Raw genomic sequence first — 8,213 nt, 5'->3', positions numbered from 1 at the left:
AAATCACATTGTAGGATTTTTAATGAATTTATTTGCAAATTATGGTGGAAAATAAGTATTTGTTCACCTACAAACAAGCAAGATTTCTGGCTTTCACAGACCTGTAACTTCTTCTTTAAGAGGCTCCTCGGTCCTCCACTCGTTACCTGTATTAATGGCACCTGTTTGAACTTGTTATCAGTATAAAAGACACCTGTCCACAACCTCAAACAATCACACTCCAAATTCCACTATGGCCAAGACCAAAGAGCTGTCAAAGGACACCAGAAACAAAATTGTAGACCTGCACCAGGCTGGGAAGACTGAATCTGCAATAGGTAAGCAGCTTGGTTTGAAGAAATCAACTGTGGGAGCAATTATTAGGAAATGGAAGACATACAAGACCACTGATAACCTGGGGCTCCACGCAAGATCTCACCCCGTGGGGTCAAAATGATCACAAGAACGGTGAGCAAAAATCCCAGAACCACACGGGGGGACCTAGTGAATGACCTGCAGAGAGCTGGGACCAAAGTAACAAAGCCTACCATCAGTAACACACTACGCCGCCAGGGACTCAAATCCTGCAGTGCCAGACGTGTCCCCTTGCTTTAACTGTATATGAACTGTAACTCAGCAAAATCTTAGAAATTGTTGCATGTTGCCTTTATATTTTTGTTCAGGAAAAAAATATGCATAAAACAAAATGTGCATTTTCCCATCAGATTTTCCTCAAATGGTCCTGTTGCAGATAAAGTCTGTGCGTGATGATGGAGTACACATAAAAACACAGTTTACTGTTGAATTCCCACGTACTCAATAAAAAAATCCAAGTTAAACGTGTTTCCATCGGATTTTCAACTCTACTGACGATATTCTCATAAAAAAAAGTGCACTATATAGCGAGTGTGCCCACTCTGGTATGGAGACGTGTGCCCACTCTGGTATGGAGACGTGTGCCCACTCTGGTATGTTGACGTGTGCCCACTCTGGTATGGAGACGTGTGCCCACTCTGGTATGGAGACGTGTGCCCACTCTGGTATGGAGACGTGTGCCCACTCTGGTATGGAGACGTGTGCCCACTCTGGTATGGAGACGTGTGCCCACTCTGGTATGGAGACGTGTGCCCACTCTGGTATGGAGACGTGTGCCAACTCTGGTATGGAGACGTGTGCCCACTCTGGTATGGAGACGTGTGCCAACTCTGGTATGGAGACGTGTGCCCACTCTGGTATGGAGACGTGCGCCCACTCTGGTATGAGGACGTGCGCCCACTCTGGTATGGACACTTGTGCCCACTCTGGTATGGAGACGTGTGCCCACTCTGGTATGGACACTTGCGCCCACTCTGGTATGGACACGTGTGCCCACTCTGGTATGGACACGTGTGCCCACTCTGGTATGGACACTTGCGCCCACTCTGGTATGGAGACGTGTGCCCACTCTGGTATGGAGACGTGCGCCCACTCTGGTATGAGGACGTGCGCCCACTCTGGTATGGACACTTGTGCCCACTCTGGTATGGAGACGTGTGCCCACTCTGGTATGGACACTTGCGCCCACTCTGGTATGGACACGTGTGCCCACTCTGGTATGGACACGTGTGCCCACTCTGGTATGGACACTTGCGCCCACTCTGGTATGGAGACGTGTGCCCACTCTGGTATGGAGACGTGTGCCCACTCTGGTATGGAGACGTGTGCCCACTCTGGTATGGAGACGTGTGCCCACTCTGGTATGGAGACGTGTGCCCACTCTGGTATGGAGACGTGTGCCCACTCTGGTATGGACACTTGTGCTCTAGCCAACAGCTCACAGATATAGTGAGGGTAGCCTATAGCCTACATGACTAAATTATTATTTGTCAAACCGTAGCAAAGCATCAATCATCATATCACCAGAATAAAACCCTCAATATTTATTTGAAAAGGAACATCTCAATTATCGCCTTGCAATTTGTGGAATAATAATTCCATTTAGCAGACACTTTTATTTTACAGTCACTTATGGGTGGCCCCCGGGAATTAAACACACTATCCTGGCATTGCTGGTGCCTTGCTCTACCAACTAAGCCATACACAGGACCATTCACCTCCCTGGGAAGTTCATCATCATGTATTTAATCTGTATCCTAATAACCTGGTTTCCCGATTAGTCGTAGTGGGAGGACCACACAACATGTCATCGGATGACTCCAAGTATAGTTCAATATGATGGTTATTATAATCAACATTTACGCATTAAAAAACTTTTCCCCTACCGACATTTGTCACACAACACAAAAAGATCTCACCTTTTATTATGTCGACATTTTTGAAAGTTGAACGAAAAATGTGTGGTTTCCATCAGGCCTGTTGTGACATTTTTGTACTTTACTCACGTAAAATTGTTGGATGGAAACCTGGTTAGTGAGTGACATAACAAGAGGAAAACTGCTGATGCACAACGAAATTTCAAATTGCACTTTGGTGTGTATTCTACAATTCTAACTCTCAAAAGTACATTTTAGACACTGACTGAGTTCCTAGAAAATATAATTGAGGTCTGAACTTCTGTGTCCTCACATGTATCTACAGCCCTGCATATTTGTGAGTGGATTACAGCCCAAACCCAGTCTGTGTTTTTGGAATGAATGTGTAGTTACTTCAGCAGACCAGACAGACAGACGCTGCACAGGCAGGGATTTTAGTCTGAGCTACAGCACTACTCTGTCCCTGAGTTACAGACAGAGGACCCAATCCCACTGCCAATCTCAAACCCAATCTAGACGGAATCCTGTCTATTAATTAAATCATGTGACCTTGTCAGATTTATAGCAACCCAGATGAAAGCTTGTTGGTGCTATGTTCTGAGCTGCTCCTTGTTTGCTTTAGATAGAAGATCAAACCAAATGTATTTATAAAGCCCTATTTACATCAGCAGATGTCACAAAGTGTTTATACAGAAACGCAAACAGCAAGCAAACACAGTGGCTAGGAAAAACTCCCTAGAAAGGCCAAAATCTAGGAAGAAACCTAGAGAGGAACCAGGCTCTGAGGGGTGACCAGTCCTCTTCTGGCTGTGCCGGGTGGAGAGGAACCAGGCTCTGAGGGGTGACCAGTCCTCTTCTGGCTGTGCCGGGTGGAGAGGAACCAGGCTCTGAGGGGTGACCAGTCCTCTTCTGGCTGTGCCGGGTGGAGAGGAACCAGGCTCTGAGGGGTGACCAGTCCTCTTCTGGCTGTGCCGGGTGGAGAGGAACCAGGCTCTGAGGGGTGACCAGTCCTCTTCTGGCTGTGCCGGGTGGAGAGGAACCAGGCTCTGAGGGGTGACCAGTCCTCTTCTGGCTGTACCGGGTGGAGAGGAACCAGGCTCTGAGGGGTGACCAGTCCTCTTCTGGCTGTGCCGGGTGGAGAGGAACCAGGCTCTGAGGGGTGACCAGTCCTCTTCTGGCGGTGCCAGGTGGAGATCATACGAGTACATGGCCATTAAAAGGATCCGCCCCTTTTTTTCAATTTTTGCCAAAAAGACATACCCAAATCTAACTGCCTGGAGCTTAAGCCCCGAAGCAAGGATATGCATATTCTTGGTATCATTTGAAAGGAAACACTTTGTAATTTGTGGAAATGCGAAAGGAATGTAGGAGAATATAACACAATAGATCTGGTGATAGATAATACAAAGAAAAAAAAACGTTTTGTATTTTTTTTTGTACCATTATCTTTGAAAATGCAAGAGAAAGGCCATAATGTATTATTCAAGCCTAGGTAGAGTTTAGATTTTGACCACTAGATGGCAGCAGTGTATGTGCAAAGTTTTAGACTGATCCAATGAACCATTGCATTTCTGTTCAAAATGTTGTACCAATACTGCCCAAATATGCCCAATTTGTTTATTAATAACTTTTCATGTTCAAAATTGTGCACTCTCCTGAAACAATAGCATGATATTCTTTCACTGTAATAGTGACTGTAACTTGGACAGTGCAGTTAGATTAACAAGAATTTAAGCTTTCTGCCAATATCAGATATGTCTATGTCCTGGGAAATGTCCTTGTTACTTACAACCTCATGCTAATTGCATTAGCCTTTATTAGCTCAACCGTCCCGTGGAAGGGACACTGATCCCGAAGAAGTTTAAGGCCGGATCGTTCTTCAGATGTTCAAACATTCATAGATGACCAGCAGGGTCAAATAATAATCACAGTGGTTATAGAGGGTGCAGCAGGTCAGCACCTCAGGAGTTCATGACAGTTGGCTTTTCATAGCCGAGCAGTCAGAGGTCGAAACAGCAGGTGCGAGCGAGAGTGATATGGTCGAAAACTGCAGGTCTGGGACAATGTAGAGCACATCGGTGAACAGGTCAGGGTTCCATAGCCACAGGCAAAACAGCAGAAACTGGATCAGCAACATGACCAGGAGGACTGGGGACAGCCAGGAGTCATCAGGCCAGGTAGTCCTGAGGTATGGTTCTAGGGCTTAGATCCTCTGAGGGAGCATACTTAAGATCACACAGAACACCAGATAAGACTGGAGAATTACACCAGATAAGACTGGAGAATTACACCAGATAAGACTGGAGAATTACACCAGATAAGAAGGCGATCAAATTACCACCTCTTCGACGAGGGGATTGTGCGATAAATCTCCTGGTAGACGCTGCACTTCCCAGGAGTCATGTGTATCCCCTGTCACAGGAGGAGACGGTGGCTATGGAGACATATATATCTGAATCTCTGGAATCTCTGAATCTCTGGGGTACATTCGGCCCTCCATATCACCTGCCTCCTCGAGTTTCTTTTTTGTTCTTTTTTTGTGAAAAAAAAGAAGGGAGGGCTGCGTCCGTGCATTGACTATAGATGTCTAAATTCCATCATGGTGGGGTACAGTTACTCGCTACCTCTCATTGCCACGGCGATTGAGTCATTTCACGGAGCGCGCTTTTTCACAAAACAGGATCTCAGGAGCGTATCCGGGAGGGAGATGAGTGGAAGACAGCGTTTAGTACTACATCCGGCCTTTATGAGTACCTCGTCATATCGTACGTTTTGAAGAATGCTCCAGCAGTCTTCCAATCTTTTGTAGACGAGATTCTCAGGGACCTGCACGGGCAGGGTCTGGTGGTTTATATCGATGACATTCTGGTCTATTCCGCTACACGCTCCGCGCATGTGTCTCTGGTGCGCAAGGTACTTGGGCGACTGTTGGAGCATGACCTGTACATCAAGGCTGAGAAATGCTTGTTCTTCAAACAGGCCGTCTCCTTCCTTGGGTATCACATTTCCACATCAGTGTTGGTGATGGAGTGTGACCGCATTGCAGCCGTGTGTAATTGGCCGACTCCAACCTTGGTAAACGAGGTGCAGCGGTTCTTAGGGTTTGGGCAGGTGGCTGCTCCCATTACGTCACTGCTGAAGAGGGGGCCGTAATCTAGAGTACATTCGGGCAGCAAAGAGACTGAACGAGCGAGCATCACATGTAGAGCCTACTCCACCACAGTGTCCAGCTGAACGGGTGTACGTACCGCTAGAGGTTCGGGACAGGCTGATTTGGTGGGCTCACACGTCTCCCTCCTCTGGTCTTCCAGGGATCGGTAGGACGGTGCGATGTCTTAGTGGGAAGTACTGGTGGTCCACTTTAGACAAGGACGTGAGGGTTTACGTGCCCTCCTGCTCGGTGTGCACTCAGTGCAAGGCTCCTAGGCACCTGCCCAGAGGGAAGTTACAACCACTTCCCGATCCAAAGCAGCCTTGTTCACACCTGTCGGTTGACTTCCTGACCGATCTACCTTCGTCACAGGGCAACACCACGATCCTGTTCGCTGTGGATCGTTTTTTTATGTCCTGTCGTCTCCTCCCTTTGCCCGGTCTCCCTACGGCCCTATAGACTGCGGAGGCCCTGTTTACTCACGTCTTCCTGAGGACATTGCCTGAGGACATTGTTTCTGATCGGGGTCCCCAGTTCACGTCCAGGGTGTGGAAGGCGTTCATGGAATGTTTGGGGGTCTCGGTCAGCCTTACATCGGGTTTTCACCCTGAGAGTAATGGGCAGGTGGATAGAGTGAACCAGGATGTGGGTAGGTTTCTGCGGTCGTATTGCCAGGACCGGCCAGGGGAGCGGGCAAAGTGAGATGGCCCAGAACTCACTCCGCCACGAACCTATTGCCCTTCCAGTGCGTGTTGGGCTATCAGCCGGTTCTGGTACCATGGCATCAGAGCCAGACCGAGGCTCCTGTGTTGGACAATTGGGTAAGGCGCTCAAGGGAAACCTGGGAGGCCGCTCACGGGTACCTTAAAAAGGGCCGAAGAAGGCAAGTGCCGACCACCACCGCAGCGAGGCCCCGGTGTTCGCACCGGGGGACCGGGTCTGGCTCTCGGCCCGACACCTGCCCCTTTGCCTGCCCTGCCGGAAGCTGGGTCCGCGGTTTATGGGGCCATTTAAAGTCCTGAGGAGAATAAACAAGGTGTGTTATAGGTTACAGCTCCCCCTTATTACCGTATTAACCCCTCGTTTCATGTGTCTCTCCTCAGGCCGGTGGTGGCTGGTCCGCTTCAAGAAGATGAGGTGCGGGAGGTCCCTCCGCCCCTGGACGGGGGGCGCCGGCGTATTCAGTTTGGTCCATACTGGACTCGAGGTGTCGGGTGAGGGGCCTTCAGTGCCTTGTGGATTGGGAGGGGTACGGTCCGGAGGAGAGATGCTGGGTGCCGGTGGAGGACGTATTGGACCCATCTATGCTGAGAGAGTTTCACCGCCTCCATCCGGATCGCCCTGCGCCTCGTCCTCCGGGTCGTCCTCGAGTCCTGCGTCGGTGCGCTGCGGGAGCCGAGCGTCAGGGTGGGGGGTGCTGTCACGAATTCTACCGAAGGTAGTTCCTCTCCCTGCCATATGGGAAGTGTAATAGGGTGTCATTGGGGATAAGTACTGGGTTTTACAACTGTGTGATCATTAATTCAGTTCAATTTCCCAGACACTTCAAGTGGTGTCTCTTTTGTCACGAGAAAATAATCTTGAAACCTTGTAAAAACAAAAACACAACCATTTACTATGCAACATTAGTACTGTTATGGCTATCATCACCCAGACTCATTCCAGTACGGGGACAACGACGCGACCCAACCCATAATACATTGTGCAAGGAGCCTAAGACATTAATATAAAGTATGGGCCCTAAATGGCACCCTATCCCCTATGGGCCCTTAATGGCACCCTATTCCCCTATGGGCCCTTAATGGCACCCTATTCCCCTATGGGCCCTTAATGGCACCCTATTCCCTATGGGCCCTTAATGGCACCCTATTCCCCTATGGGCCCTTAATGGCACCCTATTCCCCTATGGGCCCTTAATGGCACCCTATTCCCCTATGGGCCCTTAATGGCACCCTATTCCCTATGGGCCCTTAATGGCACCCTATTCCCTATGTGCCCTTAATGGCACCCTATTCCCCTATCCCCTATGGGCCCTTAATAGCACCCTATTCCCCTATGGGCCCTAAATGGCACCCTATTCCCCTATGGTCCTTAAATGGCACCCTATTCCCCTATGGTCCCTAAATGGCACCATATTCCCCTATGGGCCCTTAATGGCACCCTATTCCCCTATGGTCCCTAAATGGCACCATATTCCCCTATGGGCCCTAAATGGCACCCTATTCCCCTATGGGCCCTAAATGGCACCCTATTCCCCTATGGGTTCTTAATGGCACCCTATTCCCCTATGGGCTCTTAATGGCACCCTATTCCCCTATGGGCTCTTAATGTCACCCTATTCCCCTATCCCCTATGGGCCCTTAATGGCACCATATTCCCCTATGGGCCCTGGTCAAAAGTAGTGCACCAGCACTATATAGGGAAAAGGGTGCCATTTGGGATGCAAACAAACTTTCCCTGTGTTGGCTGTTTCCTGATGCCTCTCAATACTCATCTCAACATACTCGGCCGAACACAGAAAACCAACCTAGAAACACAAAACATAGAATGCCCACCCAACTCACGTCCTGACCAACTAAAACAAACAAATAACACAAGAACTAGGGTCAGAACGTGACAGTACACACCCACAGTAAATAGGTATATGTATTTTCCTTTGCTGAGTGACACTTTGTCTGCTGTGGCAACTCGTAGCCTAAACTATCAAATTGAAGTCAGTCATTAAACCAACTAGTCAAAAGCAGTAGTCAGTCTGTCTGGTGTCTGTCATTGACCAGACTGATTTCATGATCTAGTCTGTGTACTGTTGTTGTTCTGTGTCTCTGTCTAGA

The sequence above is a fragment of the Oncorhynchus masou genome, chromosome 16, assembly GCF_036934945.1.
Source record: "Oncorhynchus masou masou isolate Uvic2021 chromosome 16, UVic_Omas_1.1, whole genome shotgun sequence".
Taxonomy (NCBI): domain Eukaryota; kingdom Metazoa; phylum Chordata; class Actinopteri; order Salmoniformes; family Salmonidae; genus Oncorhynchus; species Oncorhynchus masou.
This window is presented reverse-complemented; position numbering follows the sequence as displayed.